The sequence below is a fragment of the Lagopus muta genome, chromosome 2 (genome assembly GCF_023343835.1).
Source record: "Lagopus muta isolate bLagMut1 chromosome 2, bLagMut1 primary, whole genome shotgun sequence".
Lineage (NCBI taxonomy): Eukaryota > Metazoa > Chordata > Aves > Galliformes > Phasianidae > Lagopus > Lagopus muta.
Genome location: NC_064434.1, coordinates 91,372,125 through 91,386,622, shown reverse-complemented (window position 1 = coordinate 91,386,622; position 14,498 = coordinate 91,372,125). Strand labels below are relative to the sequence as shown.

Sequence of the window (14,498 nt, the reverse complement as noted above, 5' to 3'; positions counted from 1 at the left end):
CCTCCTCAGAATTGCAATCTAGAAGCACTTGTTTTATTCAGATTTCCTATCTGACCTACACAATTCTTTGAAAAAATGTGCATCACTAATATACCTATAAGTTTTCAAAGCAAATATGGTAGTTGAATGACATAACTTCTGGAAGCATTTAGTGGCACTGAATTGCCTGTGGAAGCAGTGTGATAGAATGAAATATGGAGGAATGAAGTTTGTATAACTTTGGAACTTAACAACAGGTGCTAGTTTATTCCCTCTATTGCCCTACTGGAGTATCAGAGTTTCATGTTTCTGTGTCACAGTTGCTTTTAGGTCAAACAGCTCATACAGCACATGCAATAATGAAGCCCCAATTACTCTTATGTCTTTGCACCTTTTTTTTTTTTTTTTTTTTTTTTCCCTTTTTCTATATTTCTATTATAATCAAGATAGAATACTGAAATAAAGGAAGAAATTTCCAAGCCTTAATATTTCTTTAAATTAATTGTGGTTTGGAAGTGCATTAGTTGTTATCCAGAATATCTTTCTGTCTCTTTATGATAAAGATCTACTATTTATGTTTCACTGAGCAGAAAAAGCTCTAGAGAAGAGGAAAGAAAAATATGACAAAGAAATGAAAATAAGCTTCCAAACCCCACAACTTCTAAGGCACTTCAGTGACAACCTTGGTATAAAAGCCTGACTGAGCAGGCTTTCAGGAATGGGTAATTTTTTACTTATGGAGGTGTTTTCGTAAAGTACTTAAACTTAAGGTTCTTGCAGCAGTATTTGCTGACTTTGCTGAAATGTCACAGGTGGGCTTTCGTGATCACAATTTTTATGTACAGCACAGTAATAAATATAAGTTAAGCTTTAAAGCATTATGGTGAAGCAGGAAATTATCCAATGATGATCTCTCTAACTCTTCAATTGAAGTCACTTGTGATAAAAATGAGCAGTTTCACATAAAACAGCAATTTGTGCAGAAAAATAACATTTCCACTCAAAATTCTTGGAAAAAAACCCAACATTTCCACACATTAAAATGGAATTAGGTCCTTGTTTTGTACATTATGCTCAGGCTAGAATTGCTAAGATACTTTGAAATTTAACTCTTGTAATTTTACAGAAAGGTATATGGTGGTTTTAATGGCCACTAGGGCCTCTATTTTCCCCACCTCTAGAAAAAAGAGCCCATGCAATCCATATATCAGTGCCTCCCAACACTGTGTTGGGTCACTTCTAATAAAGACTCACATGAAAAGCTGCTGTCTGCATAATTAGTCCCTCTTCTTCCTAAAGTACTTTCTCAGAGGTCCCTCTTCCAAGTAGTTTGGTCATTTATTTTGTGAAACCTAATGGTGGGTGTCTTTGAAAGACTTGCAGTGGGATTTGCAATGCCATTCTCTGCCCAGTCATCAGAGGGCAGGAGCAGCAGCCTTCTGTCAGTGCTCAGGAGCATTCAGATTCTGCTTACACACATGGACAACAGCACCTGAGGTTCATGTTATTGATGCATCTTGCAGTGAAGGAATTATAAGTCATTCAAGACTTAATAATCAGCATCTGGTCCGCTATGAGTTTGTGTGTGCTCTTTAAGGTGTTCTTATAATACAGCACACATTTTATCAAGCCATTCAGTGTTTTAAGAAGTTCAAGCCTTATGAGAACCTCATGCTAGATGCCTCCATCTGTTGCTGTTTTTACTCAAACAGGACAGTCTTTAGCCTGTGTGTTGCTGGAATGGCATCACAGAGCCCCTTCTGAGCCAAAGGGATTAGTGTGGAGGCAACATTTCAAGCATCTATTTTCACTCTGAAGTTACACACGTGAATAATGCATGACCCACAATACTGTCTAAATAAGCTTAGATAACATTTTCCTGTTTCTCATGTGATTTTGTTAAGTAACAGCATGAGCTGGTTTAGACTACAGGTCTAGTTTGTTCTATTCCCTTTCCTTAATTTAAACGGGAGAAAGATGTGTAAGCTCATGTGAACCAAAATTGTAGTGAAGACACTTTAGATTTATTATTTCTTAATTTCTTTTTCTTCCAATCAAAAACAGCAAAAAAAAAAAACCTACCCCAAACTTCTTCACTGTTAACATAATACCTGCTATTCTGGATTTTTTAATGCCATGCCATTTTTGTCTCTGAAGTGTCAGAAGACCTAAGAATCTCTGTCCTTAACCATGAGCAAGTTTCTCCAAGTCGTTTCATGCATGGTTGGTGTAGACTGTGGACAGTACAAATTTTGCTTGATTTCTACCAAGGATAACGTTGTATATTTTTTAAACATCCATGTAGAATTAAAGTGGTGTTGGTCATACTTGCTCCTAGCTGCAGTCATGAAATAGAATCATAAGGGTTGAAAAGACCAGTAACATAATCTAGTCCAACCGTCATCCTCTGTGTTTGTCTGCTCTAGACCATGTCACCCAGTGTGACATTTGCCCTTTTCTTGAACATCTCCAGGGTTGGTGACTTTGCCACTTCCCTGGGCAGCCTGTGCTGCCTCTCACTGCTCTTTCTGAGAAGAAGTCTTTCTTAATATCCAATCTGAACCTCCCCTGACACAACTTCAGGCCGTTCCCTCTTGTCCTGTAGTGTAGTCTAAGAAATGATTTAATGAAAACTAATATTCTGAGACAATCCAAAGGACAAAGAAAGGAGACTGATAGCTTTTGAAAGTGAGTAGGTGATTTCTACTGATTATTCTTTAGCTAGTACTGTCAATGTCATCTATTATCAGAGATATTTAACATGCATTATATGCTCAATCTAAATACAATAGGAACTTCAAGCTGCTATAGTGAGGATAGTAAGACCCAAAATAAAAGTTTTTGGAAGACATCTTTCCAATAGATTTACTCACAGTTTCCATCATTCTTAAAATAACAGGTTTACTATAATATATGTACATTATATGTATTTGTGAATTTATGTATTGATAGACAGATATATTGTCATATATACATATACATACATTCCAAATTGAAGAAATATGCATATTTATTTGCGGAGGGAAAGAAAAAAAGAACGCTTTCTGCAAAGGATTTTAAGCTACTGTTTCCAGCAGTCCATCTAGGGACATTCTGAAGATAATTTTTATGTATGAACTTTTATAAAAATGAATGAATAATCTGTGTCATATATCTGTGCAACGAAACAAGAAAAGACAACTTTGTGTAATTCAGAGCCAAAAAAATGATTGGAGGATGCGGTCAGCCCAGTTTTACAGCTTGTAGGCCTCGGTGCTCCTTTCAACTTGTTCTGTTCCAAGCACTCAATGCGAGCGCCGTCCATGCCCTGGATGGCTTTATTCAATTAGAGTGCTTTCCCAAGGTCTTGGGTCCCTACGGTGGAATCACGCAGTGCAGACATGTGCATCCGCTGAACTCGAGCCGTATCTGCTGCCAGCTCAGCAGCTTAAGGTCACTTGAGTACTTTCTAAGAGGAAGAAACAACTCCAAAGAATTATCTGCTGGCCTGACTCCTTCAGTCAAGAAATCTGCTAACTTTCTCAACACCCAAACTTCTGCCAGAGCTTTTGTACGCACTGTTTTATCCCGTGTTTACAAGTTGCTTCCTACTGGGCACAAGCTACAGCTTACATTGAACTCTGCCAGGAGATTTTAAGATAGCAAGATCCTAAATCTGAGTGTCTCACCTCACCTGCGAGCACCTGGTGAGGGATAAAGCAACAACATCTCGTATAGCTCTCACAAAGAAAGACAGTGTGCTAACACACTCTTTCCATCCCCTTTAAACCCCAGTTCCCTGAATGTATGTAGTTCTGGCATTATTTATCACCCCAAAAGAAGTAAGAGAAGATGGCGATTGAATGGAATTAAATAACAAAGGTGGATGAAGAGGCATTGGCAGAATGCTCTTTCAAAGAAGAAATAATCTCGCTTTGCTATAATTTAATTCGTGACTTAGAGCAACTTCAACTTCAAACATTTAACAAGCTTGTAGTTCATACAGTTTGTAAGTTTTGATCTCCTCAGTGGTCTTATCAGGACAGCAATCAAACTGTGCACTCTGGTATCCACTAGTTCCCAATAAATATCTTCACCATGTGAAAGCTCAGGGCAGAGCTAGTTATGAACAACGTGCAATACTAGATCTCAGTAGCTAACACAGTGAAAACCAGAATGACCCGTTTCCTGCTTGACCAGTTATTTAATTGTGTGTTACCGAAGCTCGGTATCTTATAGGTTTGGTCACAGAAAAGCAGATTTTTAGTGGATTATCCAAAACCATTTTTTATTTAGGGTCAAATTTTAACTCTCTTCTACTTCCTGCTGAGATGCTGAGTTGTTCAAAACAAAAAAAGGTTGTCAACATGAAGGAAGCAGATTTATACACACACACTTTTCTGTCAACATGCTCAGAAATGGCTTAACTGTTTGTGGTGAAACCTAGCACAAAGAGCTGGCGTAAACAAAAGTCAGGTAGAGAAATCTAAAAAGACGATAAAAGTGAATTATTGGGGTAGAAACAAAAACAAAAGAAAATCTTTGAAGTGGAAATGCTCAGATAGTGTGATTCCTGCACTAACCATGAAAAGCTAAAAGTATATTTTTATCTCCTGCTTCAGGTAAAAACAGCGATGTCCTTTTTATCCAGGGAGGGAGAGAACTGGAACCACAAAGAGCTCTGGTGAGGCGCTGGGGACAAAGATTAGTAGTCAGAGCTCAGCATCATCTGGTGATGGTTAACCTAAAGGCCAGCCCTGAGAGACGCCTTGGCTGTGGCTTCATGACCAAATTGCTGCAAGGAGCAGAGATCGTTGAGTACTGGTCTGCTGCAAGACTGTTTTGCTTCTGTTCTGTGGCAGGATGACTCTATTTTTCCGGCTTGTGTTTAAATCATTCTATTTAAGGTGAAAAACCTCAGAATCTGTATGTTTTCTTCAACATCTCTTAGTGTCTTCAGTCTGAGAGGATGCAGCTATTATTTATATACACCAGGTCTTTGTTCTTGTTTAGGCTGCTGTAGCTTGTCTAAAATTACTCATTGGGTTTGTGTCCTTGAAACTGGAGCAAGCTCTCTGGTGTGGTATCTGCACTACAATACATCCCAGCAGGAGCTCACTCTGACAGTTACATTTCTCAGAACTTGAGGGAAAGAGGTTGTGATAGGACAGATGGAGTAATCTTGATTACCTCTGTCATGACCCAAGCTCTGAGACAAGAACCCCAAAGACCTAAAGCCTATTTCTCCCCCTAAATCCACAGGGAAATGATTTGATGAAACACGGACCTTTCTAGTCTTACACAAGATCAACTCCCTTGAGTTGGAAAAAAAAAATAAAAAAAAAATAGGAGCATTATGAAACTTTGTTGACGCACATGGTGAGTGCTTTAAGAATCATCCCTTTGGACAGTAGGATGCTGTTACCAAAACTGACTGTGTGGGGTGGTCAATGGTGTCCAGGCGGAACAGGCAGCCTGCTGAGCTGTGGCTTGCTCTGACTATTTGAAGGAAATTCCTCCTGAGGACAGCTGGGTGCATTTGGGATCGCTGGCTATGTTTGCAGAGGGGAGGGCCTCATCCCAGACAGCTGGGCTCTGAGAAATGTAAGGGGTCAGTGTGGCATGAGACAACTTAGCCTGAGCATTAGGATGTCTGATGGGGGGTAACAAAGAGGCAGGGTAATCTTGTCTCTCTCTGGATACTTGCTGGGCTAGTGGTAGGTGTTTTGCATTCATTTTCACAAAGGGTGGGGAAACTGGGAAAAAGAAAAGCAAACTTTATGCTAAGATCTGGCAGAAAGCTTTGAAGTGAGAGAGAAAAAATACTCATTTTCTTTAGTATAACATGAATCTCCTGCTGTAACTGAGTTAGAAGTCATTACTACTTTGATGAGGAGGGAATAGAAAGATTTCTTTAACTAATGAGACAAAAGCTTTACAGAAACCAACGTCTTATTGTTTAACACCCCAGAAGGAATCACCATTTGGAAATAAGGTTCCAGCTTTTAAAACAGAGGTGATGATTAATCTCTGGTGTTTGGTACTAAATGAGATATAGATTCACCACCTCTTTAGGGCAATTTTACTGAATGTGTCTCTTTTTGCTATAGCTATACAGGGAACATAGGAGCCCTGCCACTTCCTAACATTTTTATTAATGGTTTGGAAAGAACTGACGGAATCTATCTTGATACAATGGCTGTTGGAGTGGCTGTTCTTGGGATTCAGCAGACAAGAAGTTTAAAAACAAGCTTTAATCAAGTAGCATTCATTGAGTTCAGTACAGGAGTGACAAAATCCCCTGCCTTGTTTTATACAGGATGCAGACTGAATGATCTAACAGGCTTAATTGGCCTTAAAATAGAATTAGTCATATTCCTTCTGTGAGTAAAATAAGCAGCAGCAGACACACCCAAGAGTATCTGCGTAACTTATTTTAAATCAGCCAAAGAGTACGAAATTCAGGAGCACTGAAGTTTAGGGGGATAGTTTTCCTTTAGACTGTCAATAGGAAGAAGCATGTTCATCCAGAGGCACTGCAGAGCACCTAGGTGAGCTGGCTGGAAACACAGCGCTCTTCATCATCTTTAGAGGTTATTCGAAGCCAAGAAGTATCCTATTCTGCATGTTGAATTTTAAACTACCAAAATAATAGTATTTTAATGTTTCTAGTGTTTTTGGCAGTATACAAGGGTCTCATTGTGAGCGTAATGAATGACGAGGACCTCTGTTTTGATTTGCTGTTGATATTTTAGAGAACATTGTAAGAGTGGCAAGCCTCACACTTGAGATTTAATTTTTGGCACAGTTTTAAGGGATGAGGTGCAGTTATGGTCAGCAGTAATATGGTGTAAAATATAATGTTGCCAAGTCTTGGGAGTTACAAAATATTAAATGTTCATACCCCATGCAACTTCGGATTTGAGCCAAAAGCAGAGCACAAGTCCTGCTTATTTCAAATGCAAATATAGAATGTGTGCATCTGAAACAGTATATAATTGCATTCTGTATGCTGGTTTGTCTGCATTAGCATAAAACCTCTTCCCCAAAGGGTAAACTCACAGATAAAAGGAACACCATAGACCTGTAATAGCAAACCAAACCAGGAGTACTGCATAAATACCAGACAGTAAAAATTCTTCTTAATCCCTTACAGTCTTACATTCTGTTAAAAGTCAGTGTTGTGCTCTAGAATGTAAGATTATTATACCTATCCTTGCAGAACAACAAATGTTAGTGGTAATGACTCATGAAGTTATTCAGCCCTTCATAAAAGACCAACATTTGTTTGACTGTATGACCTCCCTTACAAGCAAGTTCCACAAAATGATTCCAGCATATGTCTGTAAATAGTTGGTTCAGAATTTATTGCCTTGTAATTCAGCAATAATCTTGTTCTTCCAGTATGCAAAAGATAAAGATGAGGAACATGGACCAGTATTTACTTTCCTTTATTCTGTAGATCTTATTCAGATCTCAAGAACAATCCTTTTTTTGTGTAGATCTAATCTCGTGAATAACAAGATGGCTATAATTTAGCATCGTTTGCTACCTTAAAGCTTTTAATGCTCTGAATATGAGTTTTGTTCCAAAAAGTGAATCAACATCCTTCCACACAATCTATTTTTGTCTTTCGATCTTTCTTTTATGTCTTCATGAAAGAAGAGTGATTTTACTGAGCCTTCCAGTGACAGGGTGAGAGCAGCAGTGTATGCAGCGTTATAAAGAAGAGGTTTGTATCATATAAACTCCCTGGCTTCAAGCTAGAGCATGAGTTAGCAGTGAGGGCACACACTTGAAAGGCAGGAGACGTTTTTCTGTCTTTAGCTCTTCCACTGACTTGTTGTGTAACTGCTGCCAAGTCCTTCCATCTCTGCCTCTTTGTTTCTCCTCTCTCTGTTTTGTATTTTTGGGTAGATTTCAAATTATTTTCAGCTGAGGGATTATCTCTCGCTATGTTTGTGGAACGTCTAGCACTACAGAACTTCAGTGCTCATGCAGTCTCTAGGCGCTACCTTAACATAAATAAGAGGGAGGGAGAGAGTTTCAGTCTTTCCAAGGTACTTTATTTTTGCTGTCTGCAGACCAAACACAAAATGCAAAATCATATCCTTTGATTGCTAATGACCCACATCTTCCTTAGGCCACTTTACCCGTTTGCTACCATGAATTCTTTTTTTCTCTGAATTGGTTTTTTGATTATGTAAGGCTGTTTCCAGCCTGTTACTGAAAGGATTTGAGCAAGCTGGGCACATGTTTAAGACAGAAATATGATGTGAGTAGATGTACAGTGTTGGGCATGTTGAGCCTGTGCCATACAGCACTGTGTTGAATTCTGCATGACAAAGTCCATGGCAAAACCATGCAGGGACAGTGAAATAGTGAGCTCTACTAATTCAGCACTAGCTCTGCAGTTTGAGAAGGTGTGTGGCCATAGCACGCATGCAAGGCCAGGTTGGATAGGGTCCTGGGCAACCTGATCTAGTAGTTGGCAACACTGCCCTCAGCAGGGGGTTGGAGCTCAATGATTGGTAAGATCCCTTCCAACCTAAGCCATTCTAGGATTCTCTGATCTTTACTGTCCTTGGAAAAATGCGGATACGTCTACTCCAGAGATGCTAAACTCTCTGCACTTTTGTGATGGAGAGTTTATACTTTTTATTTTGTTTTGCCCAGATCTGATACTCCATAGCAATTTTTATGCCAGCTGGCTGCCTTTCAAATTTTGCTGTCTAGTTTGCAAAACTGAGATTTTGTTCTCATTCTCAGCTAATCCAATTGAAAAGCTCTGTTTTTTGTTAACTATCTCATGCACTGATACAAATGTAATTTTTTTTTTCTCTCAAAAAAGAGGAGACCCACTCAAGCCTCTGTATTAGCTGTATTAGAAATGAACTTTCATGGGAAAAAAATGGATGTTATGCTCTTAATTTATTGGTTGAAAGGAAGCCTTTAGATTATACTGGAAAATTTTCCCCCGTGCACAGGACTTAAGTGATTCTGGTCTAACAATACTGCCGTTCTTGAAAGCTCTCTCTCTTTTGCCTTCCTTGGGCTGTGGGACTGGCTTTGAGAACACTTTGTTCATGGCCTTTCAAATAGGGATCAGGGTGCCCAATTTGATTGGTGAATTATATTTACTATAAATTGTCCTGTTTGTCAGGACCAATGTCCTGTGAAATTCAACCAAATAAATAGACTTCATTAAAAGACAAAGCCTTATGGGATCTTGGAGGAAACATCCTGTGATACAACTTGGTAAGAAAATGAGAAGAACAATCAAGCTTTGCCTTTATTTAGTTTATTTATCCTTTATTTAGTTACCAGAGTTTTACAAGGGAATGATTTTGGCTGGGATATGAAAGCAGTTGAGCTCTGCTGTACTTATTCTGTTGGCTTTGAGGTTGGTGGAAGATTTGGTCCACCCTGAATAGCAGTCTTCCCCAATTTGTGCTGTCCTGCTTACTCCACAGGAACACACTGGAGAGCCATGCTCTGTTTATCCTGAACTCTTTGAAATGTGAATCACTCCAGGACAGCCTCTCCCAGGCTAGACTAGGAAAGCTTATTATCACTGATTTACAAGCCTTTAGAGATCAAAATGGGCCAAACCAACATTTCCTCCCTTCTCCTTTAAAACCACAACAGAGTGTCTGTCTGCTTTTGAAAGTAAAAATTCTTTCCATAGTGATTTTATTCTTTTGTACTTTTACTGACAAATAATTTACTAATTTCAACCTATTGTTTCTAGGCAGCTTGCAGCTAATGAGGTTGTTTTTTTTTAAAATTTTTTTGAAAGTCCTTATTTTTTTGTTATTTGTTTTCTGGGAAGCAGCATCCACATTGACTTCAGCATAACTCTCTGGCAGTAACAGACCTAATTCTGGGGCTTTTCTGTAATGTGTGTATGCTGAAGACAAAAGAGCCATACTTCAAATCCAGAGGGAAATAAGAACAACCTCCACCAACCACCAGAATTTAATCACACAGCCACTTAAATAAAGTAGTAAGTGTTATATTGCCTCTGTTTTCAGGACATGCCCCTTGTTAGTAGATTAGGTGTCCACCTACAGAAAGTAAACTGCTGTTTCATAGCTTGGTTTATTAATAGAAAGATTGGGAAAGTGCATGTAAGAAGGTTACTGGCTTGATAGCATTTCTGGTTTTGAGTATTTGTGAAACAGATGACCTTTCTCTATTGCTATGCAAATGTGTTTCATGAAAGTACTGGCTTCATTCTAAACTCAAAACATCATGCTAGAAAATTTTTATGAAAGTATAGAAATCAATATAAGAGAAGATGAAATGAGGGAATTTTTTTGTGTTGGAGAAGGAATCCTCAGTTTTGGAGGCAACCAGCATATAAATTCACAGTTTACTGTTACTTGAACTCACTGGAGTTGTCAACACAATTGTCAGATGAGGTATTACACTTTCTGAGACAGACATGGCACTGCTTCACTGCATGAAACAGTCAGGCTGAGATTCATGTTGCCATTTCTATGCATATACTGGGACACAGAATCATTTTACACAGAGTTTCCCAGTGAGCCAATTCAGGGAATAGCCTCAGTTATTAGCTAAGCTAAACTGCATGTCCACTCTTAACAGTGGGCTACCAGAACTAGGGGTTATCAGAAACCATATGAATTCTGTTCTAAATAAAAGGCACAATTCTTTGTTGCTTTGTGTAAGACAAACATAAAGATTCCCAGAATCACAGAATTGTAGGGTCTGGAAGGGACCTCTAGAGATGATCTAATCCAACCCCCCTGCAAAGCAGGCTCCTTAAACCAGGTACTTGCACATATAGGCATCCAGGTGGGTCTTGAACATCTCCAGAGAAGGACATTCCACAGCCTCTCTGAGCAGCCTGTTCCAATGCTCCATTACCCTTACTGATAAGTATGCATGTATGTTAAATGAAAAGTTGTAGAGACATGTGACAAGTCGTTTCTACTTCTTGGTATATTGTTAATGATAAGAAGGAGAACCTGCATATAGTACATAATAGTGTCTGTATCAGAAGTCTGGAGTTTGGACTTCAGGATGTGGAAAGCTGATGAATGTGAGCACTGAGCTTAAAAGATAACGTGGATCACCTCTGTTGTTCACTTATAAACCTGTGTGCACAGCCCACTGTGCTAAGCTGCGTGCACATCCTCAATGTGTGTGTGAACAAACTACCTTCTGGCCTGCTGTCCGGTTTTCTACAGAATCAAAGAGTTTGTTCTGGCACTCTCAGCCATTCTCTCCCCTGTTAACCACATCAAAAGCATTCCTTTCATTTTCCTCTGGAGGTTACAATCATTTCAATCATAACTTGAATAAAAAATGTTGGCATTTGTCAACACATTTATAAAATCCTCACCTGGAATCTCTCTTTTCTTGCTAATGAAAAACATCTGACCGCAGAAAAGCATTAATTGACATAAAAGTGCTGGCAATGCAACATGCAAACAGCAGATTTGGTCTTGAGAGCTGTGCTTTTACTTTGGCTTTTGCATATTAAAGAGCTAATCAGAACTGGCCTGTATGTGGTTGTCCCTTGTGCTAGAGAGCTGCAAGGAAGCAGGGCTGCACATTCTCCTTACCTTCAGTGGGAGAGCACAAGTGGAAAAGGGTGAGATGGAAGGGAAAAGATGAAGCAATGTAAAAGTTGCCCCAGCATGTACTGGGGGACGATGGCATTCATTTGGAGAGTATTGCTCCACATTTAAGAACAGGAAGCTTCTGCAAAATTTGTTCCATATTCCAGGGTTACGTATTGAATTAAACACTGATAATGGTAATGTCAGCATGTACCTGCTCCGTCATCTGAAAAGCAACTGCTAGAAGCTGTCACTGAGTTTGTTTCTGAAAAACCACTCTTGGAGAGATGTTTATGCATCCTCAGTGCCACATGCCAATGATACATTGCTCCTCTTCATGTAACTGAGCAGTGCACACATCAGAGAGCTGAATTAAGCTCTTTTGATAATTCTTAGTTCCTAATTCATCAACAGCATAACTTAATTTTTGAAGAAGCAGAATGGGAATGCTTGGGGTCAGGACTTACTATTGCAGTAATGTTCAAAGAAAATGCTAATGGAGAGGTGCAGAACTGTTTTATTAGCTCAGAAAAATGGCTGCACCAGAAAATGTCATTAGCTTTCTTCAACTGTACAAACATTTAAGGTTTAAAGTCAGTAAAGAGATTTAGCTCTCTCACTGATGCCAACAGCTGGAAATTCTAAGATACCATCAGTTTCTAATGTACTGCTGAGATATGATAAGGCAGGAGGAATTAACTTTTGTTATTTAAATTAAAAACACCGGAAAAATCCAGGCAGCAAAACGTGATTCAGGAAGATAGCTGCTTCCTTTACAGTGTGCTGTGTGGACCCCCTGCCCATGGCAGCCTGACCTGCTCTTCCTGAGCTGGTAAGTGTCCGAGAAGGGCTACAGAACTGAGGTCGTATTTCAGAAGGATTTGTGGTAGCAAGCATAAGTTCATATGTCCACCTAATCCCACCCAAAGTGAACTGTGCTTCAGTGGTAAACTCCAAGCAGTGGAAAAGTGTCAGCAATCTGGATAGGGCAGGGAATGAGAAAGGGGCTCTTGATCCAGCTTGGCAATGCAGAAACACGCTCAGACCACGCCGTTCTCTTACCTTCCTTCCTGCATGGCCCTGTTCCCAACCAAAAAAAAAAAAAAAAAAACCCAACAAAAAAACAACCACAACATCAATCAATCCACCTGTAGCTGGTAACACATAACCCAGACACCTGTGTGCCAGGCACAGCTGGATGTTTTCTACTATTCACCCATTATAGTGCAAGCTGCATACTGATTGTTTGATCTAGGTGGTTTGGGAGAAGAGAAGGCTGGAGAATAATTTGCAGCAAAATTAAGAAGCTGTGTTTTTCCTGGCTGCCTTCATTTCCCCCTTCTTATTAAAATTCTCCTTACTTTTTAACAGCATTTTCTTTGGGCATGTGCTTCTGATGAACTTGGGTAATTTTGTTTTGTTAAAAGACGACATGTGTGCCTGCCAAGTCCAGTTCTACTACCTTTTAAATCAGATGCATCGTACAATCTCTTTATAGACAATGTCAAAGTAGTGCATAACTATGAGTTACAGGAATATCTAAGGGAATATATTCCTACACTGATAAACAAGTCATTCAAAGTGACATCTGGGGAAGCTGGAGGGTGGCAACAGAGCTGAAAAGTTGTGTAGAGGAAATGCATAGTCTAGTTCAGGCCCAAAGATGAGAATGTAAATAATAAAGAAACTGAATATAGAAAAAGGCAATAATTCATTAAAACAGTATATAGTTTTTGGTACAATAAAGGAGTGGGTGAAAAGACTGAGTGGCCGCAGTGCAGAACTTCTGAAGGAGAGAGAGTGATGATGATAAGAATAGTGCATAAATATGTTCAAAGTAAAAGCTATAATAATAATTTGGGCAATTTTCCAAAGACACAAATGGAAAATTTTCCAAGGAGTCAGGGATAAAATTGTCCCACTCTGAGACAAAATTTTCAAAATTCATAAAAAAATGTCATCTACACAAAATTACCATGTGTACAAGTGTTCAGCTAGCAATTTCATTTAGCAGCTTAAACAAGAGCAAATGGTTCTGAATGCCTGTCCCCTCATGGTTCCTGAGCTTTGGCTTGTCTAAAAAAATCTTCATTAAAAAAAAAAAAAAAAGTGTGACTGGATCTCAGAAGTATAAAAATCCCAACCAGACAAACTAGAAACAACATACCGACCTTGCAGGGATTCTATTTCTTCAGCAGTAGAAAAAGGCACAGTAGGCTCTTTCTCTTGGTCTTATGAAGAGAGTATGTTTATTGGACAAGGTGAGGTGATAGATACTGGTCTTGTTGTATCATACGTGCATCCATTTTTCTGACATGTGGGAATGTGGTCTGTGGGCCTTTGGCTTGTGGAAAACTCAATCTCATCCTCTTTTTCAGTTTCCTCATCATAGTTTCCCTCAGTTGTAGTGAAGCAGCTACTGAACTGGTGTAAAGAGTTACAGCTCCATTCAGGGTGCTGAACATAGATTAGCTGAGGATTTGCTCCTAACTTCTAGTGAATGGAAACTTTTTCACAGCTGATGGTTTGCACTGGCTTTGTGGATTCAGAAATGACAAAAACCCTTTCCCAGGGACTTCATCTCATAGTTGAACTATCTTGTAATTTTGAGTTTGATTTTCCAGTCTGTTTTGAATACAACAGGATTTGAATAATCTAGAAAGTGACAAACCAAGAATCTAGAACATGGTAGAAATTTCCTTAGAGCATTTGTCTTGAGAGGAGTTGTTTGGCTTTTCTGGCATCACTTAAATAATATGATTCTCAATCCAGTCACATTCTGCTGTGATGTTAGGTGGCTGCCTTTAATTTGTTTTGTACCAACTCTACTTATTTTGAATCCCAAGATATTTGGTGATTTGGTTAGATCCTCTGTTGCACTATTAGAGTGATCATGTGATAATCTTGAAAGTCTTACAATTAATTTTAAAGTAAGTTTCTAGATTCCAT

The 14,498-nt window shown here is 39.1% G+C and overlaps 1 long non-coding RNA gene across 1 annotated transcript in view; it reads left to right on the top strand.

Moving 5' to 3' along the window:
• The window catches only part of LOC125689249 (uncharacterized), a 41,360-nt gene extending 34,528 nt beyond the window's left edge, over positions 1-6,832 (top strand). The window contains exon 3 of the long non-coding RNA XR_007375137.1: positions 4,581-6,832. This is a non-coding gene — a long non-coding RNA (uncharacterized LOC125689249). The remainder of the gene's footprint in view (positions 1-4,580) is intronic.
• Positions 6,833-14,498: the final 7,666 nt, after the last annotated feature.